We start from the raw sequence: 26985 nt of genomic DNA on the forward strand, positions 1-26985 counted from the left end.
AGCTACTTCTCTCTACTTCATTTTGAGTAATAATTAAAAATAATCAAATGGCATCATTTAAGTTTTCTAGAAAAGGGCCGTATGTCCATTATGGGTTTTAAAGGGTTAACATTAAAATAGTCAGTCGAAGTTGCAATTGAATAAGTTAACTCTGCTAACCTAGCTACAAAAACAATGCAAAATAGCTTATGCTGTGTTATTTACTGTGATAAATAACACAGCAAAAATAGCTTATGCTGTGTTATTTACTGTGTTTAATGTGTTATATACTGTGACTTTAGCTGACTGAGTAGCTAGTTGTGGCGAGTGGGGCGGGGCCGAGAGGCGTGGGAACGAGGAGTGAGGCCAGGTATAGTGATTGGAGATGAGCTACACTTGCGCCCCACCGCCAGTATCGAGTCCCACGTAGGAGATGGAAGGATATAAAACTGGAGTGACGACCGTGAAGGACAAGAGAGGACCAGGCCTGGGACATTATTTTATGTGTTTGCTTTTTATTTGTGTTTGCTTTTTATCTGTTTTGTTTATTTTGAATTATTAAAGTGTTTTGATTGTGTGCCGGTTCCCGCCTCCTTCTTCCCGATGATTACAAGAAAGTTCATTATCGTTACACTAGTGTAGTAGGTAAAAATCTGACAGACTTTATAATAGCGACAACGATTATGTTATCTTATTATAATATTCATTAATTTATGTAACGTTAAATCATCACACTATCCTCCTGCACCCGCCCTGATTAACACTCCCTTCCTGTTGATCATGTAACTACAGTACCATGCTTACCATTTCTATTACACTCTCGCCGTGGCTCAGTCTGTCCCTCCTTGACATCACTATCAGACACCTGCACCTCTGTATGGGTGCCGCCGGCACCGCCGTGGCTAGTTACCTCCATGTGCTATGTTCACAAAAGATTGAATAATTTGAGTTTATTGAATGTAACAGGTGGTTTTTAGGCTATCCTGGGTTTTTGTTTTGGCAGGCCTATACCTGTCTGGCGCCCGAACAAGTTGAATTAAATTTATTTATCAAAGTTAACCCCAAATTGTTCTCTGGGGCCCACCACCGTTACAGTACAGTAAACCAAAACGCACACTACATTGATATTAACCCATACAAATTCATGTTTGATGGCCCCCACCCCCAATAAAAAGCACTTGAAACAAATATGATTCCTAACCTTTTTATTTATTCAACATTTAATTTTAAATTTAGTACATTTTTACTCACACAGTACAAATATTTGGAAACATTACTCTTTTAAATGTTTTTGAAAGGAGCCGCTTATGCACATCAAGCCTGTAATTACCCTATTTTATCAAAAATACAAAAAACAAAACAAAAAAGAAAACAATTAAATTGTAAAATGGAATTTCAATTTAAAATAATGGTTTTCTATTGTACATTACTTTAAAATTATTTTCTGTGATGCAAAACTGAATTTTCATCAGCCATGACCCATTACTCCAGTCTTCAATGTCACATGATCCTACATAAATCATTAATCATATATATATATATATATATATATATATATATATATATACACACACACACACACACACACACACACACACACACACAAATCAAGTGGAATAGAAAGACATAATCACTACTAAACAGAAAAAAAAGTTATTTAGTTAGTTATAAGTGTTATATTAGAGCAGTAATCCTAATCATCAGCTGAATTTAGAAGATAAACCTGAGATCCTTTATTCGAACCATTAAAAAATTTGTCAGATCCTGATGTGATGTCATTCACTGTACGTGCAAATTCAAAGTGTCACGTTTGGGCACATCAACGGTGCTAGCACTCTTTATAACTTGTCATAAAGTAGTGAATGATCTGTACAGAAATGACGCAGATTGATAGAACAAGTTTATAATATTTTGATATATAAAATGAACAATGAGACTAGTATTTCTTCCCATCTTGACTGGAGGACTGGCGTATTGGAGAGACGTTAGGCAATCACCTCCTCTACCTATAACTAGTGCCGGCCCTGATTAGGCCAAGATGACACCTAACAATTGATCAACATTACCTGGCGATTTCAAGCTTCAAACAAGATGTTTTCAGAGGGAAGTTGCCGCTGAGCTTAATGTGTCACAGAGTGTTTTCAGCAGGTTGCAACAGAGCTAAACAGACCTAAAGAGTCACAGAAAGTCATTGAAAGTGGAAAATTTAAATTTGGCCACATTCCATGCCAAGGACCGCTTCAATGTGAACAGTGCCCTGTGGAACTGGATGATCAATGCTCAACTCCAGGCACATTTAAGGGAGGTGAGAGGCAGCCGAGTGAGATGTCAGACCGTTCTAAACTGCTTGTATCAGCATGGTCTGCCTGCGGTACGACCTGCAAGTGTACCTGACCACACCACCAGGCACAGGCATCATTGTCAGAGAGCACTTGCACTGGACAAGGAACCAATGTACCTCAGTGCTGTTCTCCAAAGAAAGTCAGTTCACATTAAGCAGAAATGATGGCCGCCAACGCTGTTGGAAACATCAATAAGTGACTTGACACCAACAGCGTGGGTGGCCATCATTTCTGCTCAATGTGAATTGACTTTCATCGGACATCAACACTGTAACCAGACGAACCTTTGGAGGTGGTGGTGTTAAAGTCTGGGCAGGTGTGTCTATTCAATACAGATCTGCCCTACACCTTGTGAATGGTACTGTGGTAAGCCGATATTACCTGAATAACATAAGTAATCCAGTCATTGTGCCTCTGCATGAGCAACACAGGCCTGGTTTAATTTTCAATGGTTGACAATGCCCCAGCTTATCAAGGTCGCATCATAAGGGAACGGCTGCTCGAGGTTTGGGTACCTCAAATAGAGTGGCCTGCACTTTCTCCAGACCTGAATCCCACAGAAAACATATGGGCTCAGCTGAGTAGTAGTGTAGAGAGTCTTATCTCTGCACCCCAGAATCTCAGGGACCTGAGGGAAGCCCTTCAAGAAGAGTGCAATGCCATGCCTCAGCAGAAAATTATTTGACTTGTGAACAGAATGAGACGTCGTTATCAAACTGTAATTGATGCTCAAGGATACATGACAAGTTAATGAGACGTTGACATTGTTTGTTGTGGTATATCCACCGCTGTTGATAGCTTTAGTTTCAATAACTAGTGACATGACATTCAGCCAAGTATGGTGACCCATACTCAGAATTCGTCCTCTGCATTTAACCCATCCAAATAAAAATGCTTAAGTCAATATGGAGCATTTAACACCAACCCTTCATTAGTAATGTGCATCACTAAGGACTTTATTTGGGCAATTTACTTTTTTTTTTTTTTTTGCACCCTTAGATTCCAGATTTTCAAATAGTTGTATCTCGGCCAAATATTGTCCTTCTAACAAACCATACATCAATGGAAAGCATTTAACCCATCTAAAGTGCACACACACAGAGCAGTGAACACACACACACGGAGCAGTAGGCAGCCTTTTATGCTGCGGCACCCGTGGAGCAGTTGGGGGTTCGATGCCTTGCTCAAGGGCACCTAATTGTGTTATTGCCGGACCGAGATTCGAACCCACAACCCTAGGGTTAGGAGAAAAACTCAAATATTGTCCTCCTAACAAACCATACATCAATGGAAAGCATTTTTATTTGGATTTCAAATGATGTATAAATGTCAGTTTGAACAAACTGAACCTTGTAACTGGTTTTGTGGTCCATGGTCTCTCTCTCCCTCCCTCTCTCTCTCTCTTACACACACACAAACACACACACACTCACACTCAATCATGACAGTCCTCATAAGATTTTAGCGAGCGCTTCTGTTGAATTGCTGCTGCTGGTGGCTATTGCTGTTGTTGTAGATTATTGCTGCTCCAAAGCAAAGCAAGTAAAGGAAAATGCTACTGCCGATACATACACCAATACACTGCTGTGAGTATTAAAGATATGCTGCTGTTGCAAGAACAACATATAGATAAGATGAAAGCAGGAAGATCCAGAGCTACAGATTACTGACTATTTATCGCTAAGATCCTCAGAGAAGAAGATAAATGACAATTATAGAAGAATGGGTAGAGTATTTGAGTGGAGGTGGTGGTGAATGTTTGTATATGTGTGTTAGTTACAGGATCAGAGAATGACACTGTTCCTCTGTCATAGTTCAGATTCACTCTCACACGATCAAACCTTTGATCAACACGAAAACCACCAGAACCTTTATACATTCCACCCTGACCATACAAAAACAGTTCGTCCTCATCATACTCCACAAACCAAACATCAGTGTTGAAGAAACCATGTACCTTCCTCTGGTTTGATGCTGTAGTTACTCCAAGACTCCAGTATTTACTCTCTTTAACCTCCACATCCCAGCAGTGTGTTCCTGAGTTAAAACCCTCTGAACCCAGAACACAGGAATAATAGTGAAATCTCTCTGGATTATCAAGAACAGGTTGATTGTTCCAGATGAATCTCACACTGGTCAGATCATCAGACAGAATGAGATTTTGATGAGCCGTGTTTGGATCCAGAATCACAGGAGCTGATGAGACACAATCAACAAATGCTGTTATTCTGATGTTCATATAATGATCAAGAGTGAACCAAGAGTGAATTGTCATGGATATTAAATTATAGTGAGAAGGAGCTTTTATAAAATCTTATCTTTGAACAGAATTTATAATTTTTGTTCATTTTTATTTATTTGTGTGATAAAGTGAAGGTTAGTGTTAACCTCCTCATTTATGTGTTTGTTTAGTTTAATTCAAGTCTGGAAGTTTTGTGTATTTTTATTACTTATTTTTGTTGTTTATTGCAAACCAGCTTTTGTAGTAAGATCAATAAAAGGGCCTTTAGTTGTTTTGGACTCTGGGTAGGAGCTGGTTATTCTTTATAGTTTGTTGTTTTAGGTATTGTTTTGAATTGTTTATTGAGAGTGGTTATTCATTTGTTAGTGGTCTTCCACTCTCTTTTGTTCTGTTATTGAGTCAAGTCAAGTCACCTTTATTTATATACTGTAGTGCCTTAAAATACGTTCTCGCATCCAGTTTGGTTTTCTTTTATGTTTGCATGTCTTACTGTCAGCCATAATTATTCTGCTAATTAAAAGGCTGTTTGTATGCATATTACCAAAATTTTATTAGGCGCTTAGTCACAGAAAAAAAATAATCCACATTAAGTGGCAAAATCACTCAGTCCGTGACGGACAAATCATTAACGGCTGGTCTATGTGGTAATATAGTACATTGGGCAGGACATCCATTTGAACACCTAACATTCATCGACCTCCAATATGGCTTATCATCTGAAATATCTATGTAGTAGCAAGTTTACATGGCAGCTCAATTGAATGGTAGTCTAGAAAAAAGTGTGTATGTTTGTGTGGAGTGTGGAAGCTGAACAGTATTGCCTTCTCGGACTCTGAACTTGAGCGTGTCACTTCAAAACTTTGTGGATGCTTGCCTTATTACAGATATGAAAAATATATCTATACAGAATGAAACTTTTAAATAAACCAATTCAAACAGAAAACTAGTGGCCATAAGGTGACATGGTTGGTTCACTTAGTTTTGTTGTGGCCTCGACATAATAACTCGTGGGAATGTAATAGTATGTTGTGGCTACGAGATATTAATTTGAGGGACGTGATCTATTATGTTGTGGTCATTTTGGCAAGGTAATGTAATTCTTATGTTGTTGAGGGAATGACATCCATTTCTCGTGTCCACGACTTCTTTTGTTGAGATAACGACATATTTTTTCTTGTGGCCATGAGTTTTATGCGTGATCATAGCATCCCAGGATTATTACAAATGTACTCATTAATGTTTTATTTTGAATTAAGAAATCATTATATTATTTATTATAGAAATATTTCATCATTATTACATTATTATTATTATTAATCATAGGCATTGGCTACCGGGCTGTATTACATACGTCAGCATTCAAATAAAGTTTATCATAAATAAATGTTACATTAAGTGCATAATATAAATTAGACCTACAAGAAAACACCTTTATCTATCCTACAGTCTTATGCTAACTGATCAAGTTTTTCCCATCTTTGTATATTATTATTATTATTACTTTCTCTTTACATTAGCAGAAATAAAATTTATAATAGGCTATTATTTAAAAATGTATAAAAAATGTTAAGTAAACCAATTAAAATCAAGACAAATCAAGGGAATATAAATGAATATAAAAATATAACCAATAATAATATAATAACAAAAATAATAATAATAATAATAATAATAATAGCTTAATATTAGGGATGCACCGATTCCAGGATTCGCATTCGGATTCGGCCGAATACTGGGCTTTTAGACGGGGTCCGGTTTCGGCCGAACCTCAGGGTTTTATTTCACCGAACCGAACACTAGGCTTGCTGGTCGACATCACGCGGCCGTTGATTGCGTGAAGGTGTTTATATGAGGAGGAACAAGGCCCGACAGTTCGCTCTAAACTAAACTGTTCAGGAATCTTGAGCGGCTGGGACGATTTATACCGTAGCAATACAGAGCCAGCCAGTCACATCGGGTGCTGACGTGAAGCTAAGCGTTTTTCCGGTGAGCCTTTGATTCTTCTTAGAGAGGATCCTCTTCAGTGGTGGAAGACAAACCGAACCGCGATTTCCACTGCTGGCAAAAATGGCAAAAATCTACCTTTGTGCCCAGTCAAAGACTTTTCAGTACTGCTGGGGACATTCGTTCCCACACTCGCAACCGGTTGTCACCTGTTAATGCAGAGCGTCTTGTTTTTTTTTTTTTTTTTATTAAACTCATTTCATGTGAAACATTAGAGGTTTTACGTTAATTTAATTATGATGCAGGAGATGTGTGTGATCTTCAATAATATTTTCCGTAATATTTGGCTACTGTTCTAATCGTAGCCTATCCTACTGTTATAAACGAAAACTAAATAGCCTACTATCTATGTTTATTGAGTTAATGTTCAATTACATTAATTTCATTGAAGTCACCAAACATATTCTGATTTTTAAAAAGAAAAGAAAAACACTTCACTTTGCATTGCTGCACTTTTATTGAAAGGTTTTGGTTGTTTAAGCATAAGCTTGGTAATTGTCAAAAAAGTGGCATAATTTTGCCTATTCTTTTTTTTTTTTTTTTTTACAGTTAAAATAAAATACAATGAAAAATACATTGCTGTGGACGTTGTTTACTTCATTAGTGTGTTTTACTGTGATAATGGAATAAGGATGCGAGTAGGATTTGGTATTCGGTTTCGGATTCTTAAACAGTGGATTCTGTATTCGGCCGAACCCCAAAAATCTGGATTCGGTGCATCCCTACTTAATAAACAAAAAATTATGGGAAAAAGACGATCAGTTAATGGACTTACAAGACTGTAGAATGGATAAAAATGTTTTATGCATTTGATTAATTTGAATTCTGACGATCACATGTAATACAGCCCGGTAACCAAGGTCTATGGTTAATATAATAATTTAATAATGTAATAATTTATATTAAAAATAATATAATAATTTCAAAATAAAACATTAACGCGTTAAACTTGAGGCCACGAGAAAAATATGTCGTTCCCTCAACATGGGATTTAGAGGCCGCGACATAAGGATGTCGTTACCTCGACAAAATGATCTTGTGGCCACCACATAATATGACGTTACCACAAGTTAATATGACGTTCCCTCAAATGAATATCTCGTGGCCATGACAAAACTAAGTGAACTGACCATGTCACTTTAGGGCAGTGGTTCCCAACCTTTTTCCTTGGGGGCCCCCCCTATGTACATATTTAACAATCCGTGACCCCCCCCCCCCCCCCCCCATATATATATATATATATATATATATATATATATATATTAGTGCTGGGAAAAAATTAATCGCATCCAATATCAAAGTTTGTGTTTGCATAATATATATGTGTGTACTGTGTATAATTATTTTGTATATATAAATACACACAGGGGTGTAACGGTTCACAAAATTCACGGTTCGGTTCGATGCACTTGTGTCACGGTACGGTTTTGATACAGCAAAAAGAAAGAAATGCCAGAGAAATTTCCTTGATTTCTTTTTTTTTTATATTAAAACTAACATAATAAAGTGTGATATTTTTTTCTTTGAGTAATTCTGGAGCTATAATTGATTTTTCTTATGAGCATGTAAAACAAAACAGCTTCTTGGAAAAAAATGTAATTGTAGTAGTATATAAACCAAGGTTTATTTTATTTCAGATTAACATTTAAGGGCAGCAATTGTATTCATGTCAAAATAAAACTGACAAAATGTTACTTGAAGGCATTATAGCCTACTATTCCTCCCAAACTTTCATGGTTCGGTTAGTGTTACTACAGTAAATCCATGGTGAATGTTGCAGATCTGGACACTGGATAGTTCATTCACGGCACAATGTTTCTTCCTGGTTTCCACGCGCTGTATGATCCGTTAATAACGGATAAATGTGAATGTTTCTCTCTAGATCTCGCAGCGATGTTATTACTTCTGTGGCAAATTCAAATGCTTTCTTTACTGGATCTCTTATCAGCGCTGTGTAGTAACAGCGTCGCATGATCACGATCGGCTCGCGCTGCACTGGTCCAAACTGATAAACGGTCCGTCAACCACACAATAACGAGCAGTTTCGTTCCACTTGCATTATGTTTGCCATTTGACACCCGCCTTTGATAACCTGCAGGGGGCTAAACTCTTCACTAAACTAGACCTTTGGTTCCGGTGAATCTCACCATTTCTGGCAATCATCAAGAGACTATTTATTTTCTTATTTTTCATTTTCCCTATACTCCCATGGTTTTAGGACATCCCTGGTTAGTTGAGCATAACCCCCAGATTAACCGTTATCCTCTGCCTCACATGTCATCCGCCTTCGAGATCCTGCAGGGGCTAAAGTCTTCATTAAACTAGACCTTCATAATGCTTACCACCTAGTCCGGATAAAGGAGGGGCACGAGTGGAAGCATTTAATACCCTCCTAGGGCATTTAGAATATTGTGTCCTACCCTTCAGATTAGTTAACGCACCTGCTGTTTTTCAAACATTAGTGAACAACATCCTCAGGGACATGTTAAACATTTTTGGTTTTGTTCATCTCGATGATAACCCACCATCTGCGGGAGGAATCATAAGGGGCAGGTGCAATTTGGATCGGGCAGCGGTCGAAGGCAGGGGTCACGACGACCTGATCACTGGACAAGGAAACTTGCCTTAGGGATGTGGAATGTCACCTCACTGGCGGGGAAGAAGCCTGAGCTTTTGCGGGAGGTTGAGAGGTACCGACTTGAGATTGGGCTCATCTCCACACATAGCTTGGGTTCTGGAACCACCCCCATTGAGAGAGGCTGGATTCTCTACTACTCTGGAGTTGCCAGCGGTAAGAGGCGGCGGGCTGGTGTGGGGTTGCTCATAGCTCCCCAGCTAAGCCGCCATATGTTGGAGTTTACCCTGGTGAACAAAAGGGTCGCTTCCCTGTGCTTACGGGCCAAATGGCAGTGTAGGGACCCGGCCTTCCTGCCGTCTCTGGGAGGGGTGCTGGAAAGTGCTCCAACCGGGGACTCCGTCGTTCTACTGGGGGACTTCAACGCTCAAGTGGGCAGTGACAGTGATACCTGGAGGGGTGTGATTGGGAGGAATGGCTCCTCTGATCTGAACCCCGAGTGGTGTTCTTTTTTGGACTATTGTGCAAGTCACAGTTTGCCCATAATGAACACCATGTTAAAGCATAAGGGTGTCCATCAGTACACCTGGGTCCAGGACACCCTAGGCAGGCAATTATCGACTTTGTGGTCACTTCCTTTTACCTTCTGGCAGTATGTCTTGGACACCCGGTAAAGAGAGGGGCAGAGCTGTCAACCGATCACCACCTGGTGGTGAGTTGGATCCGATGGCGGGGGAGGAAGCTGGACAGACCTGGTGGACCCAAACGTATTGTGAGGGTCTGTTGGGAATGTTTGGCTGAGCCCCCTGTCAGAGAGATTTTCAATTCCCTCCTCCGGCAGAGCTTTGACCAGATTCCGAAGGAGGCTGGAGACATTGAGTCCAAGTGAACCATACTCACCACCTCCATTGTCAATGCAGCCACCCGGAGCTGTGGCCGTAAGGTCTCTGGTCCCTGTCGAGGCGGCAATCCCTGAACCCGGTGGTGGACACCGGAAGTAAGGGATGGTGTCAAGCTGAAGAAGGAGTCCTATCAGGCCTGGCTGGCTTGTAGGACTCCTGAGGCAGCTGATGGGTACCGGCAGGCCAAGCAGGCTGCAGCTCGGGTGGTTGTGGAGGCAAAAACTTGGGTCTGGGAGGAGTTTGGTGAGGCCATGGAGAAAGGCTATTGGTTGGCCTTGAAGAGATTCTGTCAAACTATACGGCGCCTAAGGAAGGGGAAGCAGTGCCCTGCCAACACTGTTTACAGTAGAGGTGGGCAACCGTTGACCTCAACTGGGGGTATCATTGGATGGTGGAAGGAATACTTTGAGGATCTCCTCTATCCCACTGACATGCCTTTCGTGGAGGAAGCAAAGGCTGAGGGTTCAGAGATGGACTTGTCCATCACCCAAGCTGAAGTCACCGAGGTAGTTAAGAAGCTTCTTGGTGGCAAGGCACCAGGGGTGGATGTGATCCGCCCTGGGTCCCTCAAGTCCCTGGATGTTGTGGGGCTGTCTTGGCTGACACGTCTCTGCAGCATCGAGTGGCGGTTGGGGACAGTGCCTCTGCAATGGCAGACTGGGGTGGTAGTCCCTCTTGTCAAGAAAGGGGACCGGAGGGTGTGTTCCAACTTCAGAGGAATCACACTCCTCAGCCTTCCTGGGAAAGTCTATGCCAGAGTACTGGAGAGGAGAATTCGGCCGATAGTCGAACCTAGGATTCAGTAGGAACAATGTGGTTTTCGTCCCGGTCGTGGAACGCTGGACCAGCTTCATACCCTTACTAGGGTGTTGGAGGGATCATGGCAGTTTGCCCAACCAGTACACATGTGTTTTGTGGATCTGGAGAAGGCATTCAACCATGTCCCTCGCGGCCTCCTATGGGGGTGCCCCGGGAGTATGGGGTCCTGTAGGGGGTGCCCCGGGAGTATGGGGTACGGGGCCTTTTTGTTAAGGGCTGTCTGGTCCCTGTATGACCGTAGCAGGAGCTTGGTTTGCATTGCCGGCTGTAAGTCAGACTTGTTCCCGGTGCATGTTACTACCTACTACCACAACAAAATGAACAGCGGTTGTGATGCTCGGACACTCTTCAAGACTTTCTCTTCTCTTCTTAATCCACCACCACCACCTCCTCCATCGACTCTTACAGCGGATGACTTTGCGGTTTTCTTCACAAATAAGACAAGAACCATCAGTGTTAGCGCAGTGGATAAGACACACGTCTGTGGTGTGGGAGACCCGGGATCGAATCCACTGTGAGACACCAATGTGTCCCTGAGCAAGACACTTAACCCCTAGTTGCTCCAGAGGCGTGCGACCTCTGACATATATAGCAATTGTAAGTCGCTTTGGATAAAAAGCGTCAGATAAATGTAAATAAAATTACACTGCCCTGTATTGCCCAAAAATAGTGGCTGTTTTAGGGTGGTGTTGGCGCAGTGGATAAGACACATGCCTTTGGTGTGAGAGACCCGGGTTCGAATCCACTGTGAGACACCAATGTGTCCCTGAGCAAGACACTTAACCCAAAGTTGCTCCAGAGGCGTGTGACCTCTGACATATATAGCAATTGTAAGTCGCTTTGGATAAAAGCGTCAGCTAAATGAATAAAATGAATAAATGTAATGTATCAGTGACCAATTCTCCACTTCGCAGACTGAGGACAACTTCACAATGACCGACACATACTCTTTCTCCTCCTTCTCCCCAAGAAGGAGAAGCCATCTCAAGAAACCATCTCTAAATCCAGCGCTTCTTGAAAACTACAGACCAGTATCCCTTATTCCATTCATTGCAAAGACACTTGAGTGAGATGTGTTCAACCAGCTTTGTATGTTCCTTGTACAGAACAACCTCCTGGACAGCAACCAATCTGGCTTCAAAAGTGGCCATTTAACTGAGACTGCTCTGCTCTCGGTTACTGAAGCCCTGCGACTTGCAAGAGCAGCTTCAAAATCCTCAGTACTCCTCTTACTAGACCTGTCTGCTGCTTTTGACACTGTTAATCACCAGATTCTCCTGTCCATGCTCAGAAAGATGGGCATCTCTGGAACAGCACTCCTGTGGGTTAAGTCCTACCTCTCTGACAGATCCTTCAGTGTGTCTTGGCGGGGAGATGTTTCTAAGTCACAACACCTTGCTACTGGGGTTCCTTAAGGCTCAGTAATTGGACCACTTCTCTTCTCCATCTACATGACGTCCTTAGGATCTGTCATTCAGAAGCATGGCTTTTCTTATCACTGCTACGCTGATGACACCCAACTCTACTTCTCATTCCAACCAGATGAGCCGACGGTAGCTGCTCGCATTTCAGCCTGTCTGAGTGACATTTCTAGCTGGATGAATGACCATCACCTTCATCTTAACCTTACGAAGACAGAACTCCTGGTGATTCCAGCTAACCCATTGCTTCAACACAACTTCTCTATACAGCTGGGTTCATCAACCATTACTCCTTCAAGTACAGCCAGAATCCTAGGAGTTGTGATGGATCATCAGTTAAGCTTCATAGACCACATTGCTACAACGACCCGGTCCTGCAGGTTTGCCTTATACAACATTAGGAAGATTAGGCTCTTCCTGTCAGAGCAAGCCACCCAACTTCTTGTCCAAGCTCTTGTTCTCTCCAGATATGACTATTGTAATGCTCTCCTGGCAGGCCTTCCTGCATGTACTGTCAAGCCTCTGCAACTGATCCAGAATGCAGCAGCGAGGGTTGTCTTCAATGAGCCAAAAAAGCTCACGTTACTCCTCTCCTCATCAGGTAACACTGGCTACCAGTAGCCGCTCGCATCAAATTCAAGGTACTGGTGCTTGCCTACAAGATGACCACTGGCACGGCACCAACATACCTAAACTCACTGGTTAAATCTTATGTGCCCTCCAGAAGTTTGCGCTCTGCAAGTGAACAACGCCTTGTGGTGCCATCCAAAGAAGTTCAAAATCACTCTCACTGACCTTTTCCTGGACTGTGCCCAGCTGGTGGAATGACCTCCCAATCCAAGCTCCAGTTCTCAAAAATCCTGGGAACCAATGTTCTGTATGTGTTTTATTGCCTTACTCAAGTGTTTTAACAATTTTAGTTTCACTAACCACGCATAATTTTTTTCTCTCAAAAACACAATCATGTACATACATGCTGCTCACATATTATTATAGCCCAGTTTGTGAGACTAGACTTTAGCCATTTAGATATTTATAAGAAACTGAAGAAAGCACAAATGTCAGGGCATGACAAAACTTCTCAAGGCCCCCAAAATACCCTTGTACTCCAGAGGGTTAAATAAAGGTTTGTATTTTTGATATCCACGATTTGGTCCCTTTTTGCACTAGTGAACTTGTGTGCTCCTTTGTGGGTAATTGTTAGTTCCCTGGTAACAGGGTGGTATTGTACAGTGAGATTTTGTTGAAAGTTCCCCTTTACCTTATTGTCACATCCCAAAAGCTGTATAGCTGTATACTCTGTCTTGGACTTGATTAATGCAAATTCCAATTGTTAGTTCCTTTCTCCATTTTGGGGGATGTTTGTCTTATTTTGGGACTTAAAGAAGATCTGGCAAGAAGATCAGGCCTCTTCTGGAGCCAAATGAGTTTGTATACTCTATACTATGTATTGTTCTGAGATCAAGTATGCATCTTTTATTCTTAGATTTATCTTTGAGAATCTGATATTTTTTATTGATTTGATTTGATATCTTTGAATTGGCTATGCAATTGGCATAATACATATTTACCTGACTGTAAGGGCTTACAGGGAATTTCCGTAAAGGATAACTTTAGCTAAGTGTACGTACATGGGGAAACCATGGCATGACCATACCAAAACTACTGTCAGGGAAAGTAATGTTGGTCGCTTATATGGCTTATATTTTTGTAGTGGTCTCTAACCACCTCTGACTAGAGATAATGTTGCTTTAAGTAGGTACAGATCTACGGGGAGTAAACAAATATACTTTCAGAAAGAGCAAGCATAGGAGTCGCTGTCTAAAGTATTAGTCAATTACCTTCGTCTAGTAGCCTAGACTGGACAAATAAAATGGAGTCAGATTAGAGATGAATTTAAAAACTTAAAATCAAATAACTTTGTTCACTGAAAAGAACAAACACGCAGTTAACCTTCAGCCACCATTGGGTACCGCCTGTGGACCTTACATGAGCTTGCTGATATTAACAAAAACTACAACTAAAATTATTCAATGGTATAATTATACAGTAATTAAAACAAAGCTTAAAATTAATTATAAACATTAGATTAAAAAAAGAATAATTAAATGTTTAGAAAAGTTGTTTTGGCAACTACTCTAAACAAAATAAATTCATCTGAAGTATTAAAATGACTAAAACTGAAATAAAATTATATATAATTACACATATTACCAATTAAGCTAATTAGACTTTTTACAGTAATAAAAATTACAAAAACCTACAAAATTATTTAAACAAATTAAAAAACCTAATTCAAAATATTAATAGAGTAGTATATACAAAATATTAAAAGAGTAGTATATAAACAGCAGTAATCATATGAGAAATAAAACTCCTTTTCTGCAAAAATGTTTCTGTCCGTCTGATCAAATAAAGAGCTTTATAAACTGCTGAAATCACACCTCTGTGTCTTTCGTGAGACTGAAAATTAAAGTCAAGCGCACCAAATTGTGGGATTGATTAATTCTAAAAGTGAGCTGCTGATTTTGGTGCAGTAGATTAATGCTGAAATCTGTCAATATTGCATAATTTCCAGTGTGTGTGTATGTATATCAGATCTTCTGCAGTCAGACTCACTATTGTGGACAATGTCCCGCATCTTATTCCAGACTCTGAAGGGCAGGTTGCCCAAGTAACATGACACATCAATCAAAGCTCCAGAAGGAGTCTGTGGATCCGGCTGTGATAAGATCTTGACTCTAGAAGAAAATTCAGGATCAGAACTGAAGTGTCTTTGGATCTGAAGCAGAGAGACCAGAGACAGCAGCAGATGACATACCTTTCCATTGAGACTGGAAACTCCTGCAAAACAAACACATAATTGATCATCAACAATCAATCAATCAATTAATCAATCAATCAATCATCTGAAATCAGACCTTCAGAAAGCAGACGTCACTGGCTTTCATCATCTCCTCTGTGTCTTTGATTGAGTGTGAAAGTGCTGAGATGTGTCTTTTGATCTCCTCCAGCTTCTCTTTCATCATCTGCTTCTTCTGCTCCTCTTCCTCCCTCAGTGCAGTGATTGTAGCTTCTTCTTCATCTCTGAGAAACTGATGAAGCTTTTCAAACTGCTGTTTGCTGTGTGCTCAGCTTGAGACTGAAATCAAACCACATTCACTTCAATCATCTCCATTAACACACATCAACACATTACATCATTCAGATCTGAGAGAAACATATAACGCATCCAGAAGCAGACTGATGATTGTAATTTACACAAATATTAAATATATCAGATCATAACTGTATATAGTGATCTACAGATGTAAAGAAAATGACTCTGGATTGTTTCCTCACCTTGATGTGTTCAACTGTTTTCTCAAAATTTCCTTTAATGTTTTCATTGTGTTTCAGTTTTTCTTGTAATGATTGCAGTGCTGTATTAAGCTCCTCCTAGAATTAAACAAAATAAAACCCCATAAAACACCAGATTATAGTGAAAAGAGAAGAGAAGATGATACAGTGATATGATCATATAATGCAGTGCAAAAGTATTTGCCCCATCCTGATTTCTTCTGTTTTTGTGAACCTCTCATACTAAATTAATTCAGAATTTAAAACCTGCAATACAACAAAGCTAACACAAGTGAACACAAAGCACAGTTTATAAATGACAATGTTAAGTAAAAAGTAATGTAAAATGTAAAAAGTTTTCCAATACCAGCTGGGCCTGTGTGATAATTAGGGTTGGGAATCGAAAATTAATTCTGATTCCAGAATCGGATACTCAAGAACAGGAATCGGATACTTCTTGTAAAATTTTAATTTGCTGCGTGTGTTCTTTAATATGTGTATAGTTATAGCTCGTTTCCACTGAGCAGTACAGTACTCAATGTTTTCCGTTTCCACTGTTAGAAGTTGTGAATGGTACCAAAATAGCGAGCCGTACTGTACCACTTTTTGGGACCCTTTTGTAAGGTTACCTAGCACAATGGTATGGTACCTAAAGGGTGGAGCTAGAATCACTGAAGAATGCTGATTGGTTTACAGAGAATCGTCACTTGCACGTGCTACAGGAGAAGGACAACATAGGAAGTGCCCTTTTTAAATATACAACCGAAACACAACACCGTAATAATACAATGTTGTCGTGCAGCAATGGTCAACCTGAGAGGTGCAAACCTTGCTAGGTATCACTGGTGAAGAAAGAGTGCAAAGAGAACTTAATGGCATGGTGAGAAACAAAAAGGTTTTTCACCATGTTTCTTAGAGAATGGCTTCCAGCAGACATCTGAGCAGTGCCGTATTAAATGCAAGAAGCTGTGGAGCAACTACCGTAAGGTGAGAGACCACAACGGAGTGGTGTAATCAGAAAGAACTGGAAGTTGTTCAATGTGATGGACATCTATGAACACAGACCGGCGAGTTTGAGATGAAGTGGCGGAATCGGTATGACCACCTCTCTGCTGGAGTAGATGATGGAGTCTGCTGGTAAGTTGTTGTTGTGAAATAAAGTGTACAAAACAGCACTGGAAAGTTCACTTTCAATGTAAAACTTTATAGCAAGTCTGTTGTCTGTTGGTTGTTTGCTACCCAATTATTCTCAAGCATGCAGAACCGATGCGTTTACACAGGGCATGTAGCTCAATGAACATTACATGGTAATGCGCAATGAAACTCAAATTATAAATGTTTATGCAATTTAATGTTTAATTCCTACTGCTCAAAATGGCTATTAAGGACAGATGGGTCTAATGATAGAGCTTATGTGAGAGCTCAGTCTGAAATTATGAAATATCAGAAAGAGGGAGAGACATTCTAAATTCATTTTACTGCAGTGTAGTGGAGTAAAGAGTGCAATATTATGCTTTGCAATGTAGTAGGTTTCTCAAAATACGATAAAAAGACTATCATAAAGTACAGATACAAGTACAAGTGATGAAGTAGTAAATAGTTACTGTCCAACCAATAAAATTATCTACCCATTGAGTTTTACTATGTTGAATGTTCTGTATCTAAATCTCAAACTGTATTGTTGCAGTTTGTGTAAATAACGTGATGTCGACCCGTGCAAACTCACCCTTATGCTGTTCCAAACATGTAAGACCTCCTTTTATCTTCGGAACACAGTTTAAGATATTTTAGATTTAGTCCAACAGCGTAAATAACGTGATGTCGACCCGTGTTAAAGGGTTAGTTCGCCCAAAAATGAAAATTATGTCATTAATAACTCACCCTTATGCTGTTCCAAACATGTAAGACCTCCTTTTATCTTCGGAACACAGTTTAAGATATTTTAGATTTAGTCCAACAGCTCTCAGTCCCTCCATTGAAGCTGTGTGTATGGTCTACTGTCCATGTCCAGAAAGGTAAGAAAAACATCATCAAAGTAGTCCATGTGACATCAGATGGTCGGTTAGAATTTTTTGAAGCATCGAAAATACATTTTGGTCCAAAAATGGCAAAAACAACAACTTTATTCAGCATTGTCTTCTCTTCCGTGTCTGTTGTGAGAAAGAGTTCAAATCAAAGCAGTCTGGACATCCGGTTCGCGAACGAACAGAGATGTATAGTAACGAAGTAGAACTACTTCACTACTGTACTTAAGTACTAAAAGGCGGTATCTGTACTTTACTAGAGTATTATTTTTTTCTCCTACTTCCACTTTTACTTCAGTACATATTTTCGCTGAGTTTAATACTTTTACTCCGATATTTTTCTTATGTGCTGCATCGTTACTCGTTACAATTATAAAAAGGTTACGAATCATTCCATTACAAACCACTGCCAGAACTGTAGATGGCAGGTTTGATGAAGCTGGCACATCATTGAGCGAATCAAGCGAGACTGCGCGTGCTGACTGAACTGCTGTGAAGAGAGAGATGAACACCGAGCCGAGCCAGATAATTACTCGTTCACGAGTCAAGAACCGGTTGCATCGGTTTTCGGATGACCAGTAACGTTAGTTCTTTCTGACAGTTCGATTCAATAAACCAGTTGAAGAAAACAGTTCACCGATTCTTTTGCGCTCGATGCAATGGCGTCATTGGCGTTGACTGCACATGGGCTCATAACATTAACACAGAATCAGTTCAGAATCAATCACCAAAAGAATCAGTTCGGTTCCAGACGCTCTGTGTGTCGGTTTGCTTCACGCTAAATCACACATGCGCAGTATCATCAGCTCCTCGGTTCATGAATCGGACGCGTCCGACAGAAACGGTTCTTGACTCGTGAACGAGTCATTATCTGGCTCGGCTCTGTGTTCATCTTCAGTTCTCTCTTCACATCAGTTCAGTCAGTGTACTGTTTGAGTCAATGAATTACTCCGGGATATTGGTTTGTTTTAACTCAGAGGGAGTGTCAGACACATTAAACAAGTTAACAGCTTAATTCATCTGTGGATTAATGCGTATTGGAGACGCAAACTGTTTAAAACGATTCAGTTCGGTTTGGTGGACTGTTTCAAAAAGATCCGGTTACATCGAATGATTCGTTCGCGAACCAGATATCACAAACTGCTTTGTTTTTAACTGTCTTACAACAGACATGGAAGAGAAGACAATGCTGAATAAAGTCGTAGTTTTTTGCTATTTTTGGACCAAAATGTATTTTCGATGCTTCAAAAAATTCTAAATGACCCTCTGATGTCTTACGGGTTTGAAACAACATGAGGGTAAGGTATTAATGACATAATTTTGCAAATTGGGCTAACTAACCCTAGTAACTGTTTTTTGTTTACAAGAAGTTACAGTCAAAGGAATTGTGATTGTCATTTAGGTTAATCATTTGAAATAGTAAAAACAATATGTTCAAACTTTTGACTATTTTCTTTAATAGCTACATAACACAATACTTCTACTTTTACTTTCAGTACTTGAGTAGTACATTTTAAAATAGACTACTTGCAATACTTAAGTACAAAAAATGTTGAATACTTTAGTACTTCTACTTAAGTGTGGTGCTTAAAGAGCACTTCTACTTCTACTCAAGTCACTTTTTTGATAGAGCACTTGTACTTTTACTCAAGTATGGTTCTCTAGTACTTTATACATCTCTGCGAACGAATCATTCAGTTCACCAAATTGAACTGAATCGTTTTAAACGGTTCGCATCTCTAATACGCATTAATCCACAAATTACTTAAGCTGTTCACTTTTTTAATGTGGCTGACACTCCCTCTGAGTTCAAACAAACCAATATCCCGGAGTAATTCATTTACTCAAACAGTACATTGACTGAACTGCTGTGATAAACACCGAGCCGAGCCAGATAACGAACAATAGACTGACTCGACAGACAATGCTGAATAAAGTCGTCGTTTTTGCTATTTTTGGACCAAAATGTATTTTCGATGCTTCAAAAAATTCCAATGGACCCTCTGATGTCACATGGACTACTTTGATGATGTTTTTCTTACCTTTCTGGACATGGACAGTATACCGTACACACAACTTCAATGGAGGGACTGAGAGCTGTTGGACTAAATCTAAAATATCTTAAACTGTGTTCCGAAGATTAAAGGAGGCCTTACATGTTTGGAACAGCGTAATGGTGAGTTATTAATGACATAATTTTCATTTTTGGGCGAACTAACCCTTTAAGAGGCTCATACGGGGCGGCCCCTCCTGCCTATGGCTGAGCTCTGTGCGGGCCACTCCACACGGGTCAAGGCAAGCAGCTGATCCGAGGCGGCGACAGCTAAACAGTCAGACGTTACACAGTGGACATTACCACAAAAGCCTACATGACAGCACACTTCAGCTTTGTAGACCGAAACATGAACTGGGACAAATCTTTCACCCTACATTACTATCAGCGAACTACGATAACACTAGTGGCATTCTCTAATAGTAGTATTTCCTGTCACTCAGAATTTGGTTAATTATGCATTAATCATCTAACCAGAAGTGCAATAAGCAGTAACTACAAGATACAGTGTCTACAATATGTTACAAATGTACAATTAATATACAGATAAGGCTGTACTATGGACATACTTGACAGATTTTAAATACTATCAGCATGATATACAGTAGGTGTACTATGAACATACTATACAGATGGATTATGTAATAAGTCTATGTACACTATAAGCAGAAACCGAACAATAGATAGATGCTAACAGAAAATAGCTGTAGCTTCAATTTACACTGTTATGTTATATTTTCACTATGTTGACACAGAAGGATTTTCTGCTATTTACACTCTTTATTAGAAATAATGGCAATTATTTGCACCTCAGTATTCTAATACATTATAAAAATAGTATGCAATAATAACTTATCGATTGTAAATTTTCATTTTAATTCAAATTGTTAAATTGATGCCACCTTAGTGGCACAATAAAGCCCTGCCTATACCTACCCTGACCCTCCCCAATAATTAATTTTAAACTTTTTGATTATTTCCTTCATTTTATTGAAAATAAATGCTTTTCTGATGCGATTTGAAATTTGAAAAGCAACTCCACCACTGGAGCTGATTATTGGCACTGTCTTTTGTAATACTGACCAGCCGATTCACACGTTGGTGGGTGGAACTACTGTAAATAGCCTCGGCCAACAAGGTGGGCTATTTGCACCTATTGTAAATAGACACTCCGGCGATTACATGTTTTGCGAAAAGAGACACAGAATAGATAAGAAATCTTAATGTTTTACTTTTTTTCTTTCAAACCACGTTGGTATCGAAACTGGGAATCAATAACAGCAGAATCGGATTCGGAAGAATTGCTAAAATTCAAATGATACTCAACCCTAGTGAAAATCTATTTGCTCCCATAGTTACTGATTCTCCAAATCTATGAAACTTTGATAATGAAGTTCAGCTAAAATAAACACAACCAGCTCAGATTAATCAAATCAACACTTAAACAGGACTTTTAAAACAACATGAAGCTGGTTAAAAGCAGTTTCTCTCACCTTATATGATGAAACCAATTCATCGATGGGTCTGAATTTGTGATTGTAATGTTTTCCTGAATTCATACACCCTACACACACCGGCTGTTTGTCCTCCAGACAGAAGAGTTTAAGTTTCTCACTGTGTAAACTGCAGATCTCCTCAAATCCTGATGAACGCCTCTCATTTCTCTCCTTCAGGAACAACTCACACATGTTTTTTAACACAAGATTAAATTTAGGATCATCTCTTGAGGATCTTCTACTGCAGATGGGACACTCCTGAGTTCTCTTGGTTCTCCAGAACTCCTGAAGACACTCTTTACAGACATTGTGACTACATGATAACAGAACAGGATTCTTAAAGATTTCCTGACAAACAGGACAAGAAAAACTATCTTCAGATAGAGAAGCCATTTTCACTCTTTGAGCTCCAGCGATCTAAACTTTACTTTCACTTTCTTAACTACAGTTTTGAAGAAAAATCCACAAGAGAATCACAAAGATCTACTATCTATTCAGAAACAAACTTCACAAAGATTCTTCTTTAAAGTGTTTCTTCGGTTCTTCAGTGATGGCTGGTTCTTTATTGCTTTTGCCAGTAGAGAAGATAAGTCAGTGCGACAGAAGGGAGAAATAATACATCAGTCTCTTCCTGGTAAGAGCTTTAAGAGGGTGGAGTTTATGATCACATGAGTGTGTTTAAACAAGTCAGACAGAAACATCAGGACTTCTTCATGTGAGATTTTAACAAACTGTATTTAAAATTAACTTGCATTGAAACGTTAAAGATTATTATATACCGTTATAAAATGTTTTGTTTATTCTTAGCTTTGTTAGTTAATATTTTAAGTTATGTTAACTAATTAAATGTTTTTTTTAAAGTGTTACCATTCATAAATATAGTAGATGACTTTGAAAGACCTCAGGTCAGTAAGTGAACAAATTATGTTTGTAAGATATTTTTTTATTTTTTAAAACATGTTACAAGTAAGACAACACAATTACATTCCAAACAGTCACACAGTTTTATAAACATTTAAAAAGTTTTATATTACTCAAGCGGAGTGGGTAAGAAACCAGTTTAGTTTTCAGTTTAATTTGGGAACTGCTTTTTAATATGTGTAACTCCACAGGTTGTGTCTGCACAGGGACCCCAGCACCATCTGACAACATTTCTGTATGCCAGGTGTTTGTAAAAACTGAAAGACATTTAAGTGAGTTTGTGTTCATACAGTCATGGTCAAAAATATTGGCACCCTTGGTAAATATGATCAAAGAAGGCTGTAAAAATTTATCTGCATTGTTAATCCTTTTGATCTTCTATTTTAAAAATTCACAAAAAATGTATCCTTTCATTGGATAATAAGAATTAAAAATGGGGGGAAATATCATTATGAAATAAATCTCTGAAGTATATTCCCATTCATATTCACAATTTTGAGCACTCAAGCGTGATTATAAACATGAAATTATCCAGCCATGGCTTCCTGTTTCACAGAAATATAAAGAAGAGGGAAAACAAAGCCCAAATTCCCTTAATCATCCATCACAATCAGAAAAACCAAAGAACATATTTCTGATGTGCGGCAAAATATAATTGAGCTTCACAAATTGGTGAAATAACTTTAAGAAAAGTGCAAGAGCAGTGAAAATTCCCATTTCCACTATCAGGGCAATAATTAAGAATTTCCAATCAACATAAAATGTTACAAAATTGCCTGGAAGAGGACATAATAATAATAATAATAATACATTTTATTTGTAATGCGCTTTTCTTAAACCCAAAGTGCTACAGTAAAAAAGTAATAAATAAAATAAAACAAAACACCAAAAGCAATACAACAATTCATTAAAGAAAGACAGTCTTGAATAAATGTGACTTAATCAACTTTTTAAAATCACCCAACGTTGGTGCATTTCTGACGTGCAGAGGAAGTACATTCCATAGCTTAGGGGCTTTATATGAAAAGGCTCTTTCCCCCATGGTCTTTAGCTTACATGATGGCTGGTGAAGTGAAAGAGAGTTAGTAGAGCGAAGAGAGCGTGTTGGAATATAAGGACTGATGAGTTCACAAAGATACTCAGGTGCAGTCCCATGAAGTGCCTTGTATGTTAAAAGTGTATATATCGTCCTAATGCATGGTGAGGAGGAGAGTTTGAGTAGCTATAGACTCTCCAAGGATCACAGCTGGAGAATTGCAGAAAATAGTTGAGTCCTGGGGTCAGAATAACTCCACAGACAGTTTAGATTCCCAGCTCCATGTTGGTGCTTCTCCTCTTCAGTTCACTCCTCTCATTTTCTGTAGGGTTCATGTCAGAGGACTGGAATGGCTATAGCAGAAGCTTGGTTTTGTGCTCAGTGACCCATTTCGGTGTTGTTTTTGAGGTTTGTGTTTGGATTATTGTACGGTTGAATGTTCCAAACATGGCCCATTATTAGATTTCTAACAGAGTCAGTCCCTTTTTGATTTTTTATCTGTTGGTATTTGATAGAATCCATGATGTCATGTGTCTAAACAAGATGTCCAGGACCTCTAGTAGAAATATAGGCCCACAAAATCTAAAATGCAGCAGTATATTTCATTGTACACATGGGGTACTTTTTATCCCTGTTTACACCAAACCCATCTTGAGTATTTGCTACTAAAAAGCTAATTTTTTAGTTTCATCTCACCATAGAAGCCAGTCCCATACGAAGTTCCAGAGTCTGTGAGTGAAGTGAAGCAGCAACAGCTTCCCCTCCGTGCTCAGAGCATCAGCTCCGCGCTCAATGATACCAGAAACACACTCAGCCTTCACTCCGTGGATAAAGTATTTCACCATGTTTGAAATGTTATGTTCATGACGTGGTCTATAAAAAATAAATAAATAACATAACAGGAGAGTTTCTTGGACTTAGTGACTAAGGCTATTGTGTGTAAACTTTTTTCACTACCACATGCCAAACTAATAACATTGTAAGCATTAAATCTTTAATTGCTAATTTTGTTTGTGATGAAAATAACAGTACATTTTCTTCAGTTATTTTATCAGGTCGAGGAATTTTTTAACAGATTTTAAAATCGTTCAAAATCAGATACTGATAATGTAGAAGCACTGTAAGATTACATTTGTTTGAATGCATTATTGCGAAAGCGATTGCATGTGAATGTGCTGTATCTGTTTAAATCATGCTTTAACCCGAAAATAATCATTAAAAGAAACAGAAAAACTCATATAGCCTTTAACATCCCGCTCGACTATTGCAATCATTATAACCTGATCAAGCCATAGCTAAAAATGTTTAACATGAATTCTTGCTGGATGTGCAGTTACATTACGGGCTGTTGGCATGAAATGTACTCGTGATGGAGCGCTCATGGAGTGAGTGAAAACCATGACACTCAAGACTCTTAAAAAAATCCGCTCCTCGATCCAGTCAGCATGTCATGCAAAAATTATTAATTGCGCATAAATGACAGGGAGGCGCCCTCTTGATCACTTGAAATTTTTCCTGGTGATGAGTTTACTTAAAATTGTGGTGTCTCATATACATTAAAAATATATTTACAGAAAGCTTGAAATGTCTTTTAAACGAAAATGAAAGCATTGCGTAATCTGTGAAGGTTGCATTTCTCTCTAAAGGTGCGTCCATGTGGAGAGAGATGGCACTGTGAATTTCATCTTGCAGCAGGCAAGAAAACATTAGTTTATTAATAAATAATTAAAATGTCTACTTTTTCACAATTATTAGGCTATTTCTGCCTGTGTTTTGTGGCACACTTAATGCATGTGCTTTAATGCACGATGCATGAACGCAGAATATATTAATACTAGATTATGTAAATTTAATATAAAGCTTTGATTAGTTGAATGACGACTGAATGACTAGAAACTAGAACAATCTTAAATGGGGCAGACCTATTAAATACCCTCTAGAAACATGCTAGCAACATGCTAGTCGCATGCTAATCATGCTAGAAACATGCTAACAACATCCTAGTCGCATTCTAGTCATGCTAGAAACATGCTAGCAACATGCTAATCATGGTAAAATCATGCTAGCAACATGCTAGTCGCATGCTAGCAACATGCTAATCATGCTAGAAACATGCTAGTGACATGCTATCAATATGTTAATCATGCTAGAAATATTCTAGCAACATGTTAATCATGCTCAAATCATGCTAGTAACATGCTAGTCGCATGTTAATCATGCTAGAAAAATGCTAACAACATGCTAATCATGCTAGAAAAATGTTAACAACGTGCTAGTCAAATGCTAATCATGCTAGAAATATACTAGCAACATGTTAGTCATGATAACAATATGCTAGCAACATGCTATTAACCCCTTACTAGTAACCCCCCTTTTTTGGCATGGAGACCGAAATTACATACCCAAAATAAAAAGGTTTCTGCTCATGATTCTTTCTGACTAGATACATAATCAACCTTTGTTCACAAAGCTGACACTTTAAAGTTTACTTTTCAGGAATCAGAATCACTCAGACTGTTATGATAATAGAGATATATAAGCTCAAACATAAAAACAAAAATAAAAATATTAAAAACATATGTTTTAAATGTATTTAAAAAAATGTTGATGTAGGAAATGAGTTTGAAAACACAGTGTAGCTAAGGCCACAAGTCTTCCAAGACTTCATAAAAAATTTCATAATCGAATCTGTAAAACTGTGAATTTTATGAAATATTTTCTAAGGCCATGTCATGTGTGTTTTTAGAGAAGGCTAATCAGATTGATTTATGGCCCTTGTCATCTCTGTAAGATCTCACATGTAAACACTGCTGTGCTCTTTGTGTATGTTTCACTGTTGAAAACTGCCCGAATCATGATTATATTGTTCTCACCAAACGGTTCTTTCACACCTCCGCCAAGTATGACACATTATCCGCATTATTCTTTTATCATTATTCTTTTGTTTTTATTCCACCTTTATTAGCCTTGATTGTGGTTTTTCAGGCTTTACAAAGCAACAAAGCAGCGATCTCACTTCAGTCTCTGCATTTAGCCCTTATTTATCAAAAGTCTTACAATAAAAATACAACAAAACATTTTCTTACGACCTTACGTGAATTATTGAGACAAAAATGCATTATGAAGAAGAAAAGCACCTGCTATTAGTAGCATTGGTGCTAACGTTAGCATCAAGCTACATCTGACAATTTATGAAATTATTAGTACACTTTTACTCAAAACTCACTTTAAACCCCGATCGAGTGTTTATAATAACTTCCTTTAGCGATCAGGGGTGGAATTTGGTCGTTTACTGTTGTAAAAATATGTTATTTGTAGCTTTTTTCATCGCTGCACAAGTTAGCATTTCCGATGTACATTTTCGATTTTTTTTTATAAAAACGCCCCAGATCTCAAGAAATTCTCATACCAAGCTTTACTATCGTAATCGCGGGTTTATTATTCGGATATTTTGTGTGTACAGAGGTGTTTCAGTGTTGTTTTGGCCAGATAACTACCAGGAAGTGTGCAGGAAGCATGTGACACGATGGGGCGGTGTCCAGATATGAAACTCTAAGATTGACGTTTGAAAGACCCAATCAGAGTCTGAGTCACACACCGCACGAGCTGTGACTACTGCACGCACACACAGATCGCTGGGAGAGGCTGTTTATCATCTGATCGCGTAAATCCGTGGAAAATGAATAGAAATGACGATTCTGTCTGAAGAAATATGAAGTAAACATCAGTAAATATATCCATATATAACAGTCTGTATATAGTAATAGTTAAACTATAGTTAACTATATACAGTCTGTATTAAATTCAATGCGCAACCCCTCTATTGTATAGT

General features: G+C 38.8%; 1 pseudogene; it reads right to left on the reverse strand.

Moving 5' to 3' along the window:
• Positions 1-3582: 3582 nt before the first annotated feature.
• LOC113092873 (tripartite motif-containing protein 35-like) lies at positions 3583-21589 on the reverse strand (annotated as a pseudogene).
• Positions 21590-26985: the final 5396 nt, after the last annotated feature.

Source organism: Carassius auratus, unplaced genomic scaffold (genome assembly GCF_003368295.1).
Source record: "Carassius auratus strain Wakin unplaced genomic scaffold, ASM336829v1 scaf_tig00214720, whole genome shotgun sequence".
Taxonomy (NCBI): domain Eukaryota; kingdom Metazoa; phylum Chordata; class Actinopteri; order Cypriniformes; family Cyprinidae; genus Carassius; species Carassius auratus.